At 41.7% G+C, this 22603-nt stretch overlaps 1 long non-coding RNA gene across 1 annotated transcript in view; it reads right to left on the bottom strand.

The window, feature by feature from the left end:
* Positions 1 to 22603, bottom strand: part of LOC109368846 — a 42885-nt gene that overhangs the window by 4834 nt on the left and 15448 nt on the right. The window contains exon 5 of the long non-coding RNA XR_004160537.1: positions 1450 to 1552. This is a non-coding gene — a long non-coding RNA (uncharacterized LOC109368846). The remainder of the gene's footprint in view (positions 1 to 1449; positions 1553 to 22603) is intronic.

Raw genomic sequence — 22603 nt, 5'->3', positions numbered from 1 at the left:
TTTTCCCTATCTGCTGGAAGACTATTCAGTTTGAATAGCTCTCCAATAGAATTTCAGAAAGAAAATGAACAGACTGAACTCAAGTCTCAGCTTCAGATTCCCCTAACAAGTCTAAGCAAATTCAGCTCAGGTATCAATCTTACGAATCTGAACAAAACCAACTTCACCATAGTGCTATGAAATAGGTAACTACTGCCTGCATTATACAAAAGATTATTTAAATTTTCCTTGCAAGGAAAACTGTTTGCCTAAAGTCACAAGAATATTTTGGTAGAGGCAAGAATAAAATCTGATTTCTCGTTTTCCAGTCTGCCTTTTAGGCAGCTGCAACTAAGCAAGCACTCTGGGGATGGAGATATGCAAACTACAGACCAAACTGGGAATAGGAGGGGAAGAGAATTTGACATTGAGACAGGACAAATATTATCTTCCTTATGGGAACTGTACTGCTAAGTCTCTTTTCAGCAGATGCTGCAGCTCAAAGAAAAAGCTGATCTTTGTTCCTTTACCTTGGAAGTGCTGGGATCCCACAGACAAAACTTGTGCACCAGCACTTCCCAGCTCTTCATGGCATCCCAGGAGAGTTCTCATCTGACACCAATAAATCCATTCATGCCAGATGGTTTTCAAATATGTATCAGCAAATATTTAAGGTGCGCTAATCCTTTTTAGAAACAGCAGCTCTCTACTACTTAAAGAAATGCCCATTAGTGAAGGGATAAAAGATGAACTCAGCAGAGGAGTCAAAGGAGCGTGTGATTTGCTCTGGCACCTTACTTCATAAATCAGTTCAAGATTTTAGTGGAGGGAAATGATTCTTTAGCACACTGAAATGCATTCAAGAAAAGCTTGATTCCATCCTCCCAGTCCCAGGGGCCGGAGCCCATTGCTCAGGTTTCAGGACACTGGGCAGTGCTGGCAGCACACCTGGCTCTGTGCTCCTCCAACACCAGCTCCAGCCCACAGTCTTGCTTTGTACTGGGGTCCTTGCCGTGACGTAGTCTGGAAGATATTTTTAAAATCTGCCTTCCTCTGAGCAAAGCTACACAAAATGACTACCTGCCTGCTGAGAGGAAGAGCAGATCAGTGATCCTTAATAATGCCGTGTTTGGGTGAATGCAGTTATTTGTCAGGGAACTGACTGGTACTGACAGTACCCTGTTTTTTCAAGTCTGAATTTGGGAGGGGCTGAGAACATGCAGTGGGAGGTAACAAGTGCCTCAAAGTGGAAAAGGCTGTGAACTGCCAGCCAGCGTGCTGTCAAGTGATTAATGAAGACCATCCAGGGCTCGCCTGGATTACCGCTGCTGAGCAGTGCCTCCACACACCGACCTGGGCTGAGCTGCCCCAGGTTCCTGGGCACTGTGAGACCAAAATAGAGACCACCCTAATGCAACACTTAGCAGGGATACCCCGTGCCCTCCCACAGGGCCCAGCGTGGCCACTTACCTCCAGTCACTGTCAGTACAGTGGCTCGCTCAGGTTAGGTAAAAAATCCATCTGTAATAACCTGTCTTCTTGGAGAAGACCCAGAGCCCCTCCTACATAGCATCTGTAGGAAAAAAATAGATTCAATTGCATTGGTCTCTGAGGATAAGTCCTCAGAATAAAGCCTGGGCCTGCTTAACTTAGCAGGCATTAATACTGACAAGAGTGCAGGGTTCATCAGTCAAGCTAATTTGTTGAACATTACCCTGCTGTTGCTTATCTGGGATAATCTTTCCTGCTGGGAGAGCAGCAGCAGGCTCACTCACTTGGTGCCCCTCTACATGCACCAGCTTTATCTCCCAGCCACTGCTCCGAAGGCACTGTAACGTTTCTGTTAAAAAGCAGTCACAAAGAGGGAAAAAACTATATTGGGACCCTTCCTGTTTCTCTTCCACGATGCACCAAGGAAGGCTTTTGTTGTCTGTGCTGTAACTGTTTGGTTCCATCAGCAGAATCAGCAGGCATCAAGGTGGGTGAAGCAGAAGGGTTGGGAGCAAAGTGGCGGTGAATCCTGTTTTTGATAGTCTGATTTTCATTTGTTTTCCCAATATGCACCTGGGAGAAGAAGTTGTGTGGGAGATATCCCTATGTCTTCCATCGGGAGCTGAGAAAACTTTTCTTCATTGATTCACTTGTGAAATTCTCCAGCAAAAACTGCCTGAAGCCTTACATGGAACGTGCGATATTAAAAGAATCCAAAAATAACCTTCCCTTGACAAAGCCTTCAACAAAGCAGAGTAAGTGATGAGAGCAGACTGCTTTAACAGGGCACCATTCATGGCAACAGAGAAGGGGAAGGGCTGAGGGACCATGCATTCACTGAAGCATATGGTTACCAATTTGCTGGACATATGCTGTAATTCTCCACAGGGCAAAGGAGGGCTTTTGGATTAAAGGGTGTAAATCATTGGTTATCAACATAGAATTAAGTTCTATTATAAATGTACAGACTCTAAATATATACCTTTTCCTCCCTGGAGATCTCTTCCCCTAGCTGTACTTAAAAACCACAAATCACAATTTGCATTGCTTTTAAGAAAGAAAATGATAATAACTGTTCACACAGAAATTTTTCCCCTTTGCTGCTTACTTTTGTTGTGTTGTGAAGGAAAGAAAATAGGAGGTGGGGGGGGGGGGGAGGAAGAAGAAAGATAGGAAAGTGTCTTGGGATGTTTTATCCCATAATTTCCACTGGGAGCCATTGATCACAGATGTGCTTTTACACCACAGCAGCACCTAATTATTTTTCAGGACTGTTGTAATACATGTTTAGGAATCTCTGAATAATAGAACCATATGGTAACATTGTCAGAAGGAGAAAATAGGAACCCAGTAGGCTGGGGGAGGGAGAACGCATTAAAAAGAGCTGGCTGTAAATAGAAAACAATTTGTCAAACAAAGAATGAGGAAAGGGCAGGAATGTGATTTTTTTTAAGATAAAAATTTTCTTCACATTCTTCAGAAAAGATTCCAAGAATCTTGTTCTTTGTTTCTCAGCCTTTTTGCTAGAGCCGTTCCCAGAACATCTGTCCTGTGAGACTGAATGCAGTGCTATTGCAAAAGTTTTGGAGGACGGAGGAGCTTTACATGAGTGCCAGAGACATGGCTATGAAAAGCATAGGGAGCACTGGATGTGCCATCGGTTGTGTGAGGTTAGAAAACACTTCTGGAGCAGGCAGCACCCTCAGAAGCACATCCATACAGGAACCCGGTACTGCTCCTCCACAGGCCTTCAGCAACACCATCATTCATGTTGCAGTTGCCAGTTCCAACTCTGAAGCCTTGCCTTTCCCTTGTAGGTGCAGGAAGGCACTTCTCTGCCATGATGCCGTACAGGAGATCCAGGTGTCTCCAGCTTTGCACTCATATTAGTGCAGACTCGAAGCTGGTTTCCTGAAGAGGGTAAGTCAGGACCCACTGAGGGGTCCAGCTGCCAGAGGCACACTGAAAGAACTCCTTTTAGGCCCAAGAACTTCCTCTTGTGCCTGGAACATCTCATGGAGCTATGCGTGTAACTCTTAACATATACAGAAGGGTATAATCTCGTACGTCCATGATGGTGCCAGCTCTATTTTGTGCTGTAATGATGGTTCACTGGGAACCTATGACCTTCTCCTGCTCTGCAGTATCCAGATAAGATATCCCAAACATTCAAAATCTTCAAACTCTTGCCGGATGAGATTCTCACAAAGAAAAGAAATGCCCAAGAAAAAAAAACACGTTTGGCAGTGGGTAGAATCATGCTGAAACATTACCAAGGCTGAGCTCCATTTCCTTACCATTAGAGACATCCTTATTGCAAAGTGGACAGGTCAGAGCTCAGCTTCAAAGGCAGCCTGGGCCCTAATCTGCATAGCCAGGTGGATGAGAGAACACACACTACAAGCGTGTAAGCATTGGCATAATGGTTCTTTGTCTCAGTGGTTAAAGGATTTAGGGAAGTTTCCAGGATAAACCTACAACACAGCACCAAGCACAAAGGAGTCACACACATGCAAGAGGCTTTTTTTTTTTAACCACTCTGTTTGGGGTTAAGTGACTCCATGTGGTACTCAGGGTACTGCAGCACATGGGCACTGTGCTGCAGGAAATCCTCCCAGCTGCAATCAAAGTATCAGAAAGTGACTGGAGCTGCACACAGCAATGGAAGGAGTCTCTCCTGAACAAATGGATGCCACTACAGTGATCACAATGTGCCCAGCACGAGGCTGGGACAATGGTAATTGTGCAAAGTGCTCTTTATTCATCATCCTTTACCGAAGCTGTGTTCTTGATTGTGTCTTTCAAAAACACATCAGGGCCACTTCTTCCTAGTCCTCAGCAAGATGCAATTTTATCTCTCCTCCTGGAGAGCACATTTTAATCAACCTGCAAAGGACCAACACATTTAATTGGCCCAATGAGCTAATTTTAAATCTTCATTCCTAGCTTAAGATTCACTTCAAACACACTTTATGAATAAGCAATATAAATGCAGTTAATTTTAGGTTCACATTTTTCCAAGGGGTCCAAAAATCCTCACTGAGGATTTCCTGTATATGGAAACAACTAAGGTCGCAAATGAGAACAGTTAATCATCTGCCTAAAGCACCAGGTCACTGGACCTCCCTCCAGAGGTCATTCACTGCAGCCACAGCTGACTGCAGGAACAAAATTGGAAACTGCTTCCCACACACAAAACCATAACATCACTGATGCAATGGAAAGGAGAAGGAAATATGAGACCTTCGTTCCTCCCTCACCTTAAAGAACAAACAAGCACACAAACAAAAACCACAAAGACAACAATGAAAAGCCAAGAGGACTAACGGACAGCTTCTGACAAAGCCAAAAGTGATTGCTCAGTCTATTCAAAAATAACTACAGATGACATTAAGATATGCTGCCATCATTTTTTGCTTAAATAGGTAAGCTTCAAAGGAATAAGAATAAATTCTTAACACTTATTTCTTTTGTTTTCCTGTAGCTAGCTGTAAAGTAGCTTGTCTGGGCACAGCTAATTACCTTCCTACACTCCAGGCTTGTTTATTCTGCCAAGATTCAGCTTACAACTAGTAATTAAAGCAGTGTAACATTTTGCATAGACCTGTCTTAATCTTGGCCCACATTAAACTGACCCTCTGCACTGCCTCAGGTGCTGGCTAAGAAAGGTAGTGACCACGACATGGTTAGCGCTAAACTTAATGCTCAGAACTATTACCCTTCCAAGTACTTTCTAGATTGATATTATCTTCCTGTTTTTGCATACTATTGCCAGATTCACCTCCTGGTCCCTTTCACCTCTCTTCAGCAATTACCATTTCATAGAATCATAGAATCATCGAATGGCCTGGGTTGAAAAGGACCACAATGATCACGTAGTTTCAACCCCCTTGCTATGTGCAGGGTTGCCAACCACCAGACCAGGCTGCCCAGAGCCACATCCAGCCTGGCCTTGAATGCCTCCAGAGATGGGGCATCCATTTGCTGAATTTCTCTTTCTCACACTATGACTTCTGGATTATTCTCTTCTCAGATTTAGAGCCTCAACATTGTTTTCCTGTCAGGTTTTTCATCTAAATCATATTTGCATTGCCTTTTGTCAACACAGGTTGTCACAAAACCTCTCCTATCTTATCAGTTGTTTGCACTGTTGCTCAGGATAGAAGAAGACCATTTAAAATTTCCAGTTCAGCACCAGAAGAGCTGGGCACATTGCTCAGGGGCCAACACGTTGCACAGGAAATACATTCCCTATAGACATTCTTAGATGGTAAAATGGAAATTGCAGGCAACCAAACTCTGTTTTCTTAGTGATTCATGGAGGATTTGCATCTACAAGACACCCCACATAAGAATAATTACTTGCCTACATCCTTAACAAACCACACTACTGAGAAAGACTTCCCAGATGCATTTTACATGAAAAAGGTTCAAGTGATGGCTTCTGCTGTGTTTATAAACCTGAGCTAGAGGCACTTCTTTGAGATTACAGGGAGAGTTTTAGATTTCCTAGCTTGTTTCAGCATTGACTTATTGCTTACTCTTTTATGAGGACTATCACAGCGAGTGCCAAAGATCTTTTCTGTAGAAATGTCTATATAAAAAGGAGTCATAGCACCCCATGAAACAGTATACATAATTAAAGTCTTGTTGCTTCAGACACAATGAGGTAATAATAATAATATAACAAGACTGTAGACTGCAAATAGAAAAAATAATAGGCACTTTTTTTAATTTAAGTTTCTCTATCTGCTTGCAAAGATAGCCGCATTCACTGAACAGTGGATTGGTTTAAACTCCATGACTGTAACACAGCCACCCTAGATAAAATTTAAGGCTTTCTGTATAGATAACAGTCATTTTTAACGATGGTGTGAATTTGAAAACATTAATTTCTTCAGCTCATGAAGGTGACAATTAATTCAGCCTGTGGAATAGTCTCCATGATGCTGAAGCTGGGCACTTCTACACACTCCCTTGGGATGCTTGGAGCCCAACTGCCCCTGGACCAACTACCCAGCACCTGCTGTGTCCCAGTAAGACAGTCGGAGGCTGAGCTCTGAGAAAAGGCCATATAAAATACTGTATAAGAGAGCCGTTTGCAGGCTGCTGTAATGCTAGTGGGTATGCAACAATGGATTCACATTTCGAATGTGTCAGCTCTGCTTAGCATCCTTTCATGTTTTCCTTTTTGTCACGCTGTTGACTAACCTGACAGTTTAATACAGCATGAAGTGAGGCAACATGATTGAAGAGCTTGAGATATATTTCACCAAATTCTTCATGATAGAAGTCATTCCAATCCAACTGCTTCCCCTCCCTCCTCTTTTTTATTGAGAAGAGGGTGTGGAGAAACGTCTTGCTCAAAACCGAAAAGGGTCTTGAGAATAATTCATGTGCATCCCAGATTTCAGTCATTTGAAAGCTGACCTTTAATTTTAGAAAGTTTCCAGCAGTGCCGCAGACATGAGGGAGAAGGGCAGAGAGAAGCCAGGGCCTTTCCTGTGCTGACAGCATGGGCCCCACCACTCCCCACTGGAGAATCCCCACAGATGACTCACAAGATTAGCTTGTATCAATTCCAGTCTTAATTTTCTTTCCTCTCGATTAATCCTTACACAGCTCTCCCCCTAAAATAAAATTAGAGCTGGATCCTCCCCTTTCTTCATTTCCTCCCACTCTCTACTTCAAATACAGCAATTAAAGCACGATGCCCTAAGAAGACCGCTTCATTTGTACTCAGTCATCCACAGTCAGGGGCATCGGAAGGAAAATGTTGCTGCTATCCACAGCTTTCAGCCATTTTCCCTGGCCCAGGTTATCCAGTACCATGATTCTCCATTTCTTTCTTGTCTCGTTACATGTTTTATATCCTGTGATACAAAGAACACTGGCTGCTATGTGTGCTATGCTATACCTGTTTTAAGTTCCTCCTGTTTTCTTAGCAGTAGGCCTCCTGCTGAGGAACCGTTAATCCTTTCAGCCTTAATGTCACAACTGAAATTATCTTCTTTAGTCTCACTGGCATTCAGAAATTTTGAGAAGAGAGAAACCAGAATACAACTTATTTAGCACTACTACCAAGATGTACTTCAAAACTGCAGAAACGTTCACAAACTCATACACCAAAACCTAGCTTTGTTCCCCCAAAACATCATCCTTTCTTTAGCTGGACTTTCTTCATAGTCATTGGTTAATTGCTACATTCCCACTCAGTGCTCTTATGCACACATTTTTGTACCTGTATGACTTCAGTTAGTGGTCAGAAATAGAGCAGCTTCTCTATAAAGCTTTAGCTTTAGAGCTTTAAGAAGGTGCTTATATTCCAGAATGAAATTTATTGATGTAAAGACCTCTATCCTCATGCAACTGCACCTGCTATCAAAAAGATTACACCATACAAAATATGCCCACACGTACACGTACAGCTACATTGGCACAAATTTATGGCACTCTGCTTCCCAATTTCCCACTCCACTGCAATGCAGACTTGATGCTCTTATGACTCAGGAAGGAGATGCATTGCTCCCATTAACACTTCTTGTGGAGAGGACTTTCACAGTTCTGGATATCACATCCATAGGTGTAATATTGGAAGAACTTATGATGAAAATCCAGAGAAAACTTGATGACCTACAAAGCAAGCCTAAAGGCATCACTCCTTATCACCACATCTCTCTGGCCTACAGCTCTGAGGAGACAATTTGTAGGCTAACATCATTTACTTATTTCCGTGAGCTGCAGTGGTGGGAACATCCCAAAGCTAGGGGTGACAAGAGAGAGAAGCACTGGTGACACACAGGGCACAGATGATGGCTGCAGACCCAATTAGAGCAGGACTGAGATGGGTTTGTGACTTGTCTCACACAGCTCATGGTTTCAGGTTGAGCTAAGGTTTCAGGCTAAGGTTTCAGTCAAACTTCTGCACTGTGCTCCAGCCCTGGGGAACTGCTTGCTGGTTCAGAAATCTGTGAGCAAGAGAAACATCAGCCATTGGTGTCAGGTCAGGAATATAGATTGATGCAGCTAGACAAGGGGACTGATCCAAGCCAGATCTTGTTTCAGAATGGGAAAGCTATAGGGAAGCAGCTTTGCTCAGCAGCAGGTGATGTAATGTCTCTGGAAAGTAAGACGGACAGACAGCTCTGATGAATCCTCTCTCTGTCACAAGAACAAGAGCTGGGGATGGAGGACATCACACAAACGTGGGAAAAAGCAGAACAGAGGGAGGAAGGAACAAGCAGACGGGGAGGAGGAGGTGCTGAAAAACGGCAGGGAACAGCTCTTTCTGGGAGAGAGTAGAAAGGATTTTGCATTGAGAAAAGCTGTTGCCAGTTATTTTTGTACAGATTTTAAAGTTCACCGAACCCAGCTCTGGAAGTTGCATGTTGTGTTTTTGGCTGGCAATATCAACGTACCATATGGAGAAGCCTCAGTTTGAGCTTTACAATATTGTTTGGATTTGATACTGACGTATTTTCATTAGCACATCCTTTTCTTTTGATGGATGAAATAAACCCATGAAACAAAGAAGCAAGACCTAGAAACAACAAAAGAATTGCAGAAGGAAACTCTTGTGTTTTGAATTAAACCTGAAATTCATTGACTTTAGCATCCTGTCACTGACAGCATCTACCCAATATGGTAGATCCCAGACAAGAGGAAGAAGCAAGAAATACTATGCTACGGTAGATACTATAGATGCTGTTTCTCCATCTGTTTATCCCATTACTATTGGACTGCTTCCCTGTTTAAGGGATTTGCTGAACTACTGGAGCAAAGAGTCTAAAGATAGCGCTTATATTAATTGATATAATAATAACTGTAGGGCAACAGCTCCCACCTTCTACTCTCGAGAAGATCCTTAGTAGAAAATAATCTAGAAAAAAACTTGGAATGGATGAACATATGGAGGCTGAAAGAAGTTAAATATATGGAGAACGGTATGAACCCGAGTTCTGAAACACAGAATTTGAAATGACTTTCTGGCTTAATAGGCTTAGCTTTAGAAATCTCTCCTTGTAAAGCTTTTCTCTTGTTATCTTTTACTCTCCTGCAGAAATTTTGACAAACTTGCTTTGAAAAGTGTTGGGATTTTGTCATGCAGGACACTGATTTCATACATGCTGATCTGATCAGAGTGCGTGGCATCAGCTCCTGGAGAGCTACTCTAAGGGAAGGAGAGCCACTGTGCCTTTCAGGTTCAGCTCAGACAATGTCTGAATGGAGTGAAGAGCAGGAGGAGTCAGAGCAAGGCCACAAGTCTTCAGTCATGGGAACCACTGTCAAGAGAGAAGGGCACCCTACTTTTCAGACCTAGCAGGCAGTAAGGATGCCCATAATTAAACAGATCCTTTTCAGGGGAAACATGAGGGTCCCAAGAAGCATCCTCTGAGCTGCACTGAGGAGCTACAGGACAATAGGGGAAGCCTAGGAAGACCATCTTCATCAGGGCACTACTAGTATTTGGGTTTCTGAACTGACTGCATTTTGTAGAACTCTTCAGCCAGCCTCTGTCCCTGCATGACACTTCTCGCTACAGCCTACATTTTAATAAACTGTACTTTCCTCTGCTAAATACCATCAGCAGCACGAGATCAAGCAGTAGTAAGAGGTCCTCCCACGCATCTCTTCCCCCTTCTTGCAGCCTGTGCTGCACTAAACCACATATTTGCATTTTCAGAGACTGCTTGCTTGAAACGTAATTGAAGACACACAGATCATCTGTTTACAGTAACAAATTACAGTAATTTCACTGAGACTTTCATAACAGTTTTACTCCTAAACATGTCTATTTTTCATATGCAGTTAAAACATGAGCAAGAAGATGGTGAAATCAGAAAGCCTGCAAAGATAAAAAAGGAAGACTGAAGTAATCTCTGCTATGGATATAAGAAAAGTGGTACTGAGTGATACACCTGTCTAAGTAGTGTGGGTCACACTGTGCAAGGGAGCCTGATAACAGTGATCTTGCTCTAAAACCTCTCAAGCATCCCTCTAAGCAGTGGTGTCCATACACACTTCCCTTGGCATTTCCAGCTACTTGTTTGTCATTCCACAGGCTACAAAAATCAATTCAACTCCTAGGTAGTACTGAAGCCACACAACACAAATTCAAATTGTGCTGCTGCTTAACATCTTGGCTCTCTGTAGACATTCACTAGAGGGAAAAGCTCAGTTGCATTCCATATTTTCAGGCTTTTCCTATACAAGTGAGGAAAAAAAGGAAAGAGGCAGCATAGACTCACATTTATTTGCACTGACTGTCGCAATTAAAAACTGAAACCATGATTTGGAAAAGAATCAAAAAGAAATGCCACTTTTGATAAGATCGCTTACACTGACTATGGTTGACATGACTGATATTCCACCAGCCTGCCTACTTGCTGCTCCATTCATGAGTCTCTGTGGTGCCTCTGGAAACAATTTTCCATCTCTGCTTGTTCTGGAGTTGGAGCAGTGTGACAGAGACAAAAAGCTGCTGCTGCACCACTACTGTACAGTCATTTCTATTTGTCAGAGCATTTGTGCAACATTTATCCAGCTCTGCCATCTCGTAACCTTTAGAAGTAATTACCATCACAAGCACCACTGAGCTGGGAAGTCATATCACTCCCATCACAGAGTACCCATCTGGTACACTGAACTGCTGGGTGACCAGGCAATGTCCCCAGTGATAGTGCAGGGCATGGAACTCAGGTTTTCCAAGTCAATGCTCGGTGCTATGCCACTCTTAAACCAGTCAAGCTGAACTCCGTTCCATTTTCTCTAATGCTTTCAGCATATCTACCAATTTGTTCTCACTTTTAAAGGAAATTAAAACTTACCTGCACAAAGAAAAGATTTTTCTCCATTAGAAATCACAGCCACGTATGTTAAATCTTGAAAATATTAAAGCTATTCTGGGACCCAAATTCTCCTCAAGTTTCACTGAACACTTGCTTGCATCTCCTCATTCAGTTCTCCCATAAAATACTTAATTTTCTGGACAGAGACAGCTTGAGTACCAGACAAATTCAAATATACAAATTAAATTCGTAAAACTTACAATTTTGTGCTTAGGTCTGCCATGCAATCATTGTCTGCAATGGCAACTTCATTTTTCAAGGAACACCAGGAGTGCCAGTTTCATTCAATAAGTATGGTTCTCCTCTCTGAAACCCAGCTCTCTGCAAAGCCCCAACCTAATGAAGGCAAAAGAAATCTATTTCAGAGAGGCCAATACAATTTTCTATTTGCATTAATGACTGATATTACATTCACAGAAATGACATCTTCCTCTCTGCGTGAAGATGAGAAAGTGAGACATCTCCATTGCCTTCAACAGTCAACTATGAAAGGGAAGAAACAGTGTAGAACACCTTGAAGCTCTTAAATACAGGCCCTAGTAGAAGTCCTGTTAGCAGATATTACAGTTGTTAGCGAAATTCTTTACTTTCATCACATGAGAAAGCAGATAAAGCACTGATGAAATTACATAGATTAATACAGGATATATGAAGTACTATTCACCTACTCTGATCCCATCAAAGAAGTCCAGTTCTTTTCACAAAGCTGTTGATCAAGAGGTGACAGCCAGAATACATAGCCAAAATTGAACTCGTAAGCATCTTCTCTGGGCATAACTGACTGCCTCAGGATGTGAAATGTGCTTACTGACAAGAATTCTGCAGCTATAACAAACTGCAAAAACTTTCTTTATAAAAGAAGGAATAATCTGACAAGACAGAAAGCAACATCTTATGGGTAGATGACAGTTCTGGAGGGAGGATGCTGAATTCTGACACCCAGCTTATAAAGTCTTCACATCTTCTCCTCATGAAGGAACAGGTTGTATTCAGGTGTGATGTAAACAAAAAAGAGCTAAAAAAGTCTGGTGTTGTCCCATTTATAAGGAAGATTAATTGACTCAGGAGAAATTCAGTTCAGCAAAAGAGGAAAGTAGTCTCATAAACCCAGCTTTGTTCCTTCAGCTTGACAGATTTCAGTTATGTTTTTGAAGGATTTTTCCTCCCTGCAAGTGGCCTGGTCAGAAACAAATGCTAGCTGTCCATTCATCAGCTTGCTTGCTTGGATACCTGAGCATTAGCTTATAACAGTGTCACTTTGTGCAAAACATCTTCATGTTTCAGACATGCAATTGCCACAACATTCAAGTTCAAGGCACGATATTTATACCAGATTTCAAACATTCCTCACTCTCAGGTATGGTGTTGCAAAGAAAGTGTCGATACACACAACACATTAAAACAGGCATTGCTCTGCCAAAATTAGTCCCCAAATTTTCATTTGATCCTCATTTACTTTAGAAGCTGCTCAGGTGTTAAGAGAGCATTGAATGCAAATATCATTCTAGCAGACAGGGCATCACTGTCTATAGACAACAACGCCCATAACAGCCGTGGAAAACAAGAGGCTGTGAACTGTGTATTTCTTCAGCTGTATTTTTACCAGTATCACCGACATGTGTTCCAGTTCCCTATCTCATACCTATCCATATGGCGTTTACAAAAGTATAGGAGCTGGTGGTAAGCTCTGCTACCTATCATATCACAGTTGAAATTATAGATTCCCCTGCAACAAATAAAGGTAGATAAATCCTTAAGATGAGCCAGCATCCTGACAGAACTAGCAGATTGTTCTATTTCTGTAGCATACCTTTAAAGAAAGCTCCAGTCCACTCAACAGTTTATTGGCAAGATACTACATAACACGACAGATGTAGGTGTGCAAGGGAAGCAAACTCATAGCTGCATAAAGCATTTTGTAGATTTGAAGATGCTTTTTTAAGTATTTGTAATATCATTTGCCTCAAAGCCTGTTTAAACCCTTATATTCAGAGCTCTGTTCAACAGCATTTCAAGCTACTTGAGAAAAAAAATAATTACAGCATCATGAATACTTCAGTAAAGAAAGCTAATTGAATTCTGTGCAAGTGAAAGGAAACAAAATTGACTGACATCCCCACGAGCTGAATTCTGTTACACTCACAAAACAGTCCAAGGGCAAATACAGAGCCAGTTTTCCTCCTACACTAAGTATGTTAACCTGAGGAACCTTCCAGGAAAGTCAAGAAAGAATGCATCCATTCATTCATTCATTTATTCATTTTCTGCCCGAAGACAACCAGCTAAGGAAATATGGCTGAGGAAGAAAGGAACATAAGAACTTTGCATGAGGCAGAACCCTGCCTATTTACAGCCTTGATAAATACCACTATGTGATTTTAGATGATCTTTAAACCAAAACAAAAGCCAAAATAAACAAACATAACCAACAAGAGGCATTCAAAAATCAGGCTCTCTGTAGCAAGGAAGGGATATGCACAGCTATCTATCCTGCCCTTAGATGCTTCCTTCAAGAAGAGAGAAGGGGGTACAGCACAGAAACTTACTGCTGGAGTCACATGAACCTTTTCAGTAGCAGGAGTGCTTCACTCTCCAGATTCATTAGGAGGGAAGTGACGTTTATAGCTCTATTGAAAACAGAAATAAAGAAAAGCAATGAAGAGACCAGTCGTATCCCCTGCTTTCCTTCCTCTCTTGCCTCCTCCTAGCTCATATACTCTCCAGGAAGAAAGATTTGACTCCCCTTTGACTTTTCAGAACAGCTGGTCTGCCTCTAACAAATGAGACACCAGAAAAGGAAGGTTAGGAGTGATTGAGCTGCAAAAGAGACCCAGCTGACCTCAGGCTATCCTAAAACTTCCCCTCTATTAGAAAAACATGACAGTTCCCAAGGAACCAAGTGGAGGCATTTCCTCACTAAAGTTCAGGGAAATCTCTGTCTTTCAAGCAACTGCTCATAGTTCTCATCATGGCTCAAATCATTTTCATTTGAGGAAACCAGGACCTAACCCTATCATTGCTGTCTTTGCTATTACACCACTGACAACTGCTGTGAGCCTTACATATGAGAGACTATGATTTTAGGTAGGAATTTTAAAGTAGTTGTCTCTAACAACCGTATTTTTTCATTTCTTTAGAGATGCATCATTTGAAGAAATTTTCCCAGTCTTAGGTTTCCTTCTTCTAACAAAATTGAAGCAAGAATTCCACATCACTACAAGAGCTGATGCGTTTCAAACCAGATTCATAAAAAACACTCTCATGTTAAATGTTGTGATCAGCTGGGAGAGCTGAGGCACCCTGCATGGCCAAGGAATTCTGTCAGTGTGAATGTAAATACCGATGGCAAGCTATCCATGTTGTTATCCCACATTAGTGGTAGTGCAAAATGAGCTATGAAAAATGCCAGGGCAAGCAGAGTGATGCTGTCTTCGTTAAACGTTGCAGACGATAACTAAAACCCATCAGACAGCAAAGTGTTGTGCATTTTCCTTAAGCAACTCAACTCAAATAGCAAATACGGAACACTATAGGAATGGCACATTCCTCAAATCATTTCCTAAACGCTGGCCTCAGTTAAGAGCTGCAGACCAAAGTCTACTAATGAATGAACATGTTGGCCTTTGATGCTCTGTGCTCAGTGTCAGAATTGGCATAGGGTCAGAAATGTTGTCCGACAGACTGCACAACAAAGAGTGATGCTTTGATTATTATTGATAGTAGATTTTTATTTTTTTTTAAGAGCCCTTAAGTTTCTTGAGATTTTACCCAGATCTTATAGGCTGCTCAGAGGAGTTGCCCTTTAAAATGCCTCATCTTGAAGCTCTCTACTGTCTCTGCGTCCAAGTGGAGTGGAAGTCTCCTAGTAATGACAACTTGGACATCATTGCATGAAGTCATTGAACTCTATACCTGGCTCTTACTAGAAGTGAGCTTGAAGTGGCAAATGTCCTCGTGCTGCTATAGAACGGCAGATAATCAGCTGCAAGATTTAAGCCCTGTCTCATGTTTCCAGCAGATGTGTGGAAGGACCTGACAGAGTTAAGTGGTGGTAGTCTTCAGTCCAAGCATGTACTGCCATTACATGCCGTGAAATTGTTATCTAGCAATGACTTAATCTGTGAACTGAAAAGTATCCCCCTCCCCAGGAGGGTGAAGCATGCTGTCCAATCAAAGGCTGTCACTCACAAACCAAGTGCAATTAGCCAGAGACATGTTGCTAGATAACAACTATAATGAACCCCAAGCAGAGACACACCTTCCCTGGCAGACTGCTATTTGGGCTTGGAAAACAGTTTCAGAATAAATAAAACAAAAACAGAAGCCATCACATTAGCTGCTGATTTTTCACCTCCTACTCAAACACTCCATGCAATTCCATGCTGGGCTCTGTCAAAAGCAAGTAATTACTCTCAATCAGAGATATTTGGCATGGAGGGAGCGAATCAGTGCATTCCTTGGAGTGGGTGGGTATTTTTATACTAATTCAGATAATGGAACTGCCTTGCTGAGTGGGAGAGAACTACTCATTTCCAAGACTACCTACCAGCCCCCCTTTCACTCCATTCCCTGATTTTTAACATACTCCCACTGCTTTATGACTGGTGCATTACACATAACCAGCTCCTGAGCTGACTGCTTCTGGGTAATAGGAGAGAATTGCTCACATTCCAATGTTGGGCGAGTTGATTTTTTTTTTTGTATTGCATTTAACAACACATATATTACACTGCAACATATTACATATAACATATATTACAGTAAACCAGAATTTTTCCCCCTACCTCCTTTCCAGTTACACAATTCAGCAAAGTGGCTGAGAATGCAGGGAACAAACAAACCAGATTACTCGCTGCAGCAGAAGGAAGATCTGGCCAGCTTGCCCAGCTGCTCCCAGAAGGTACCTTAGCAGAAGCCAAGCCAGGACAGCTGATGTCTGACTGCCCATAAGGCCTCCAAGCTGATATCCTGGGCTCACAGCTTGTTTGGACACGTGCTAACTTCTTCCTATTTGCTTAAGCTGGAATCTGAATTTCTGGCCCCTTTCACTTCTTGACAGATGATAATGAGTCAAGGGCGAGCCTGTGCTGTCGTGCTAAGACCACTCCAGCTACATTCCTGACATACCACTGGTACAGGCAGCTTATTCCACAGGACAGCCAGGACCCTTCCCACTTCCAGCTACCTCAAACCTGCTAGTCCCTGCTGGGATCCATTGAGCTGTGTCTAAACTGATATTTTATCTCCACTGTCTTGCAAGAATTTAGCAGTGTTTGTAAAAAGCTTTTTTGCTAATAAAATACTAAAAAATAGTGTTGCACAAAGTAAACCTATTTGCTGGTAAGTTACTTTTGTAATTACATGAGTACAACCCAAGAAAAAACATCCAAGTAATACTTCAGCATCAGGTACTGATAAGATGCTCCCCTACTAAGCACACTGAGAGAATGATGCCACTTTATCACTGCCAGCCTCACTGCCTGCATGGCACAGAGGTGCTTGTTGGAAGATCATTTGCAAGATATTTTTTATTTTTATTTTTTTAACTTTAACCCAAGGGTTTCTTTCCCCTCCACTTTCAAGTACAAACTCTCCAGCAGAGAATTAAAGATTTATTTACCCCAGATTGTTGAAGGATAGCATTAGCAAAATCTCCTGGCACTATCAGGGCTGCACAAGTGGCAGCTGAAGATGGCTGTGCCATCCAAGGCAAGATGTTCTCAGGGGCTGTTTCTGACAGTGCACTGCAGTATGACAAGCTGCAACACAGCAGAGGTTTTGTAGCACATATTCCTTGCCAGCATAATATTGCCCATCACACAACTGTGTAAGAGCCAATAAATCAGAGGCATATCCAAATCTGAGAGTTCAATGGGGAAACATTGCCAGCAAACTTCCCCTACGGGATACATTATGTGGTCTTCAGATACATTATCTCTAGAAGTAGACAGCTGGAAGACAAAGAGGAGATATATAAGCCTTTGAGATGCTAGACTATACAAATCTGTGATGTTCAACACTTGCTATCATTCCTACCACTGTGTTTTCTCCCCTGTTATGAATCACTGTATCTTTCTCTGATACAGGGTGTGCACCAAGCAGGTAGGTTAGCTGGCCAAAGGAAGCAAATCTTAGCTCTATGCAATTAATTCTACAATAAGGGTGATTAGTTACATTCTTGCTCTTATCATTTCAAACAATGACAAAGAAAGGCAGCACCATCCTATTACAGGAAGTTTATTTAGATTAAGAAAGGTGAGCCTTAAGGGCAAGCTGGTATTTGATAAAGAAATAAAGATAAAGAAATGACTGCTGTGATTTACCAACTTTGAAGATTTGCTTTCCAGGTAAAAGAAGTTAAACTGAAGGAGGTACAATTTTTCTAAAATCAGCAAGGACATCCCTTAATTTATTTAGGAAGATTGTGCAGGTAAGTCCTCAGATTTTCAGAGAGAAATACAATTATCTGCTACAAAAAAGAGAGGAACAGTTATTTCTGAGTAGCCTGCTGAAGCATGCAAGACCAGGGAAACAGGAGGGAAATAAAATGGTGAAAGATAAAAAGGTTTAAATTGAGGTATGCATTAGGAAACAAAAATTACTCACTTCTCTCAAATGAAGCTATGCTGAATTTTTCTCTGTTATATATATTTGGGCTTCCAATCCAGTCAGACCTACATTAGCATCACAACACTGAGTCACTCGGCTGACTGACGCAGACATATGGAGCTCTCCAGCTGAAGAACTTCACCTTTTCTGTATGAACAACAGAAACAGGGAGTCTTCCTTTTTTTCTTTTCTTTATTAAATTTTGTGTGTGTGGTTTTTTTGCTTGTTTTGCTTGCCTATATTTTTAAACACATTCCTCCTCTTAGTAGTATCATCTTTAAAACAGTGTTGCAGTCTAAGCGTTATAACTTAGAATCTCAGTTATCTTCTTGGACAACAACCAACCAGGATCCTGAAAACAAACGTTACCTTCTGTGAAAGCCTGGTTCATCTGAAGTTTAATGCTTTTTTTCCCCCATGCAACTTCCCATGAAGTAGCAGCCTGTCCCACAGCAGTGGCCATGGGAAAAGCTGCTGCCCAAGTACTACAATGCCCAGTCAGTGCACATCAGTCTTGAGTATCTTACCACAGATTAACCAGCCATTTGTCTCTTAAGTCACTATTAATAAGCAAGGAGTAGCCCTTCGCCATCCAAGTAGATCAGAGCACTTTACCATTAAAGTCACTTGCTCATAAATCTAGAGCTTATCACAAGCAACTTCTGACGTGCATGCAGAGGAGTGAGAGAGGAACTCGGTGAGCAGCAGGCAGAGTGAGTGCAAGATGCATGCTATGCTCTGGACCAAATGTGCAGATCACACAGAGATTCAGCACAGTTAATGACATCTTCCCTTGCCAGCATTAAGGTTCCATTAAGTGATGAATCATTCTGCCATCTGCAAATAGCGGGTCCTCCTCCGTCATCCACCCCACACAGGACAAGGAAAAGGGAAGTTTGAAAACAACTTTCAGCTCTTCTCACTTGTCTGTATGAGCTACTTCATTGCCTCCTTTGGTGATATCATTGGTAATCTTTTCAGTTTTCTCTCAAGAGGATTTTATAACCGTGTAACATAACACACCGAGACCAGCAGGTTTCAAAACTGCACAAACATCGACATTAAAAATGACAACCAAAATTGACACCTTTGCAGACAGCCGCATAGACAAATAGATGGTTTCATGTTCATTGCCATTAAGCAAAGCAGCATCCATTTCAGAGCCCAAGCTGAATACGAAATATCACAAGAAAGCGTTAAGTTGGGAGGCTAGCAAATAAAACTGAACCTAGCTACTTGCTAAGCTCCTGATCGTGCTGCAACTTCCAGAGACCATGGAAACCCGGCAGGTCAGCTGCAAAGAGGAGCAGTTTCATTTGCAGGTCAATGCCTGCCACATAAGCAGTACTTGGTGGCTGGAGCTCTAAGGCAATATCAAAGCGTAGACAAACAAGGAGCTCGTGCCACCTGTCTCCACAGCTGCCTGTTGATAAACATGTGCCAGGAACCGCTTCTCTTCCTTGTTCCAATCAGGCCAATGACTCAGTCACTGGGACGGCCAAAACCAGGACCCTTACAGCTGTGAGTTACTGCATAAAAGCTGCTGTGAATGCAGTTCCCCAAAACTTCCTTAGTAGCAGTCCACATTCCACGTCATTCCCATCAGGGAGCTGGCATGGCTGTTGGACACCCACGCTGGCAACCAGAATGGGCAACTGATACAGATGCAAAAAAAAATAGGTTAACTTTTGCTGTGCTAGCAGCATGGGGAACCCAGCATGGAAGCTGGTTAAGATGACTTCAGCAGCACTGCCATAAAAAGCGAAACCACAGCCAAACGATCTGCTTTAACAGTTCCCTTTTTTGTTTCAAGCTAGTTTTGAAAGCTGCAATTTAAACTCCATGTTAGATAGTATATCCTCCCTTACCATCTTTTTTTTTTTTTTTTTTGAATACTCATCTGGCTTCCAGATCAAAATGAGATCACTGATGGTCTTCAGATCTTCGGATTATTTTCGGGGAAAAGAAAAAAAAAAGAAGAAAAAGGCATTTCAGACAGGCTAACAGGCTTTCACTGCTGAATTCAGACTTACAAACAACAGGCCACAGCACTCTCTTTTCCCTTGAGTTATCTAAAACCTAAGGCTGCTCCGTCTCTACACTTTTCAAGAATAAAGGGTTTGGTCAGAAAACATCTTCTCGCCATGGTCATTCAAGCTCCAACTTCTAAACTTCTATCAAGATAAATAAAAGAAGAGTATCACAGTGCTTAACACCTACTGATCTAGTCATCCCTCCTCAATCCCACATCTAGGTAAAATTAAGAATTGAAACAGGAGAGTGGGGCTCGTGTTGCCATTACCAATTTCAAGGGCCTCGTGCTGAATTGAACATGACACATACAAATGTGTTGGCTTCCTTGAGCACCTGGAAGAACACTTCTAGCTCAAGAATGACTTTATCGGATTTGGTATTTGTGAAACTAACTTCGTTTTTCTGTATCGAAAAATATCTGAAGAGACAACAATTTGTACGTACTATACAGCTAATGTGCAAATTTATCCATCTGTCATTATGGCATGAAGGTTCTCTTCTTCACTTTTCATCAGGAAGAGCACATTTCTGTTTTGTTGTGATTTGGTTCTGGCTTTAAGCAGAGCATCATTAAGTGCTTTGCCAAGACAACTGATTAAGACATCATTTTAACTTGTATTTTTTCTAAAACAAATATTCAACTGGCAGCTTTAAGTGGATTACAAATGAACACCTTTACCAATTTAAAAATCAAAGAAATAAACCAATGTTACCCTGCAAGAAGAAAACAACTAGCAATTCATTAAGACTAGTTGGATACAACACCGTACAACAAAGTGCTCAAAGACATGCAGATTGTTGCAGCTGTCTTAAGCAGTAATTAAAAAGAATTATTCAGAAGTACTATCCACTTACTGGCTTAAGTTATCTGGGTTCTTCCACTACTGTCAAGTGAGACAGCAATGCAGTGGGAGGCCCCTGACTGATCCTGCATGTCCACAGCAGGTGGAATGATGACTTTGCAACCTCTGGCAGAAAGCTCCCAAAAACCATCAGGGCCATAGCAGAGAGCTGTGCTCAGAGAGAAGCAACAAACTGAAACTTTATTAAACTCTCTGGGAAACTGAAGTTTCCTCCCCCTTCTCTCCTTTCTTCCTCTCCTGCTTTTCTAAGATTCCACAAATAATGTATTAGTACCATACTCAGTGATTTAAGTTCCTTTTCTTCTGTATTTCATGGTCAAGAGTTTTTTCTGTTTTATTCCTAGCCATGAATGTTCAAATTTCAAGTGTGTTATTTAAGAACAGCTAGTCAAGCAACTTGGATGACGCTGTCTCTACTGTCTGATGGAATGAGCACTGCATTTTATGGTAGTCATCTCTGAAGCAGCATCCATGTCATCCGCATGCCACTGACATCAGCTTTCCATATGATTTCTTCCTTGCCTTCCCTGCCATGCCCTCGATAACCTACTGCATCTATGCTCTCTTTTCCCATCATATATGGTTTCCTCCCCATAGTCATAACAGCAGATGTAGGAGTTGGGGCAGAAGTGAATGAACATCCCTTTATTCTCTCTGCATGTCAGTACTTTCCCCAAGTCACTATTTTGTTAACTGCACAGCAGTTAAGCTAATGCCTCAGTATTAGACTCAAGGGATATTAGTTACATAGGGGGAAGAGGATATGAGTACCAGCAGGAAACATTAATGTGGCATGTTTAAAGCAAGTCTTTCTGTTCTTTTGCATCAGGTATGTGTTAGTAATCAAACAAGATTTCTTACTTAAGAAGAAAAAGAACTGGAAAAAACCCACATTTTCAAGTAACTGTAAAAAACACTGTGGGGAGCAAATAAACAACTTTCTTTGCAAGCATACGTGGCAGCTCTCCCTCTGGGAAAGTTTTATTTTTCTCTTCATGATTTATCCACAACTCAAACCTCCACATACTCCCCACCCTCCAGTGGCTGTCAGTTCACACAGAGTTTTGAGACGTGACTGTCACTGATGCATTTCATGAGGAGACTTTATAATGTCACCTTAACTTTCCACTCTGACCAACTCTCTCCCCCTTAGACTTCCCACAGAGTGAGGATCTGTAAGAAACAAAAGAGGAGTCAGTCATCTCACTTCATATTTCAAGTGAGTGGCTGCAGCCTGAGCTGAATCAGAGCCTTTGAAATTGAGTCATTTTGTCTAGTTCACTCTAATGTGATAAGCTAGATGGGATAGAAATTCTATATATTATTAACATGGAATTATTTCAAAACATGGAGTTAAGATAAAAGCAGAGTCCAGGGAGGGCTAATCTGTGCCTGGCAGCCCACACTCTAATCACATGCCGATTACTTTGTTAGTCATCTCTTCATCAGTGCTCTCAACCCACTCCTGCTCCTCCTGCAGTAAACTTTAATTAACCAGAGAAACACTGGACTTACTCACTGAGAATGGAAAAGCAGAAAAATTGAGGTGCTGAATGCCCTTCATCATAGGGGAGAATGAATTGGCGTGGAGGTAAACTTAGCTTTTCAAACCAAATCAGCAGTAATATCCGTATATGAGTGAAACAATTTTGATTTTGAAACATTCCAAAACAGAAGATTTTTGTGGCATTTTGTGTGCTTTCACATTTCTTCCCCTGGCATGCCTTTTAGGATAGCAGTCAGTCTTTTACAATAAATTAAATTGACCAAAAAAAAAAA

This window comes from Meleagris gallopavo, chromosome 8, assembly GCF_000146605.3.
Source record: "Meleagris gallopavo isolate NT-WF06-2002-E0010 breed Aviagen turkey brand Nicholas breeding stock chromosome 8, Turkey_5.1, whole genome shotgun sequence".
In the NCBI taxonomy this organism is placed as follows: Eukaryota; Metazoa; Chordata; class Aves; order Galliformes; family Phasianidae; genus Meleagris; species Meleagris gallopavo.
Note: the sequence above shows the minus strand (reverse complement) of the source record. Positions and strands in the feature narration are given on the sequence as shown.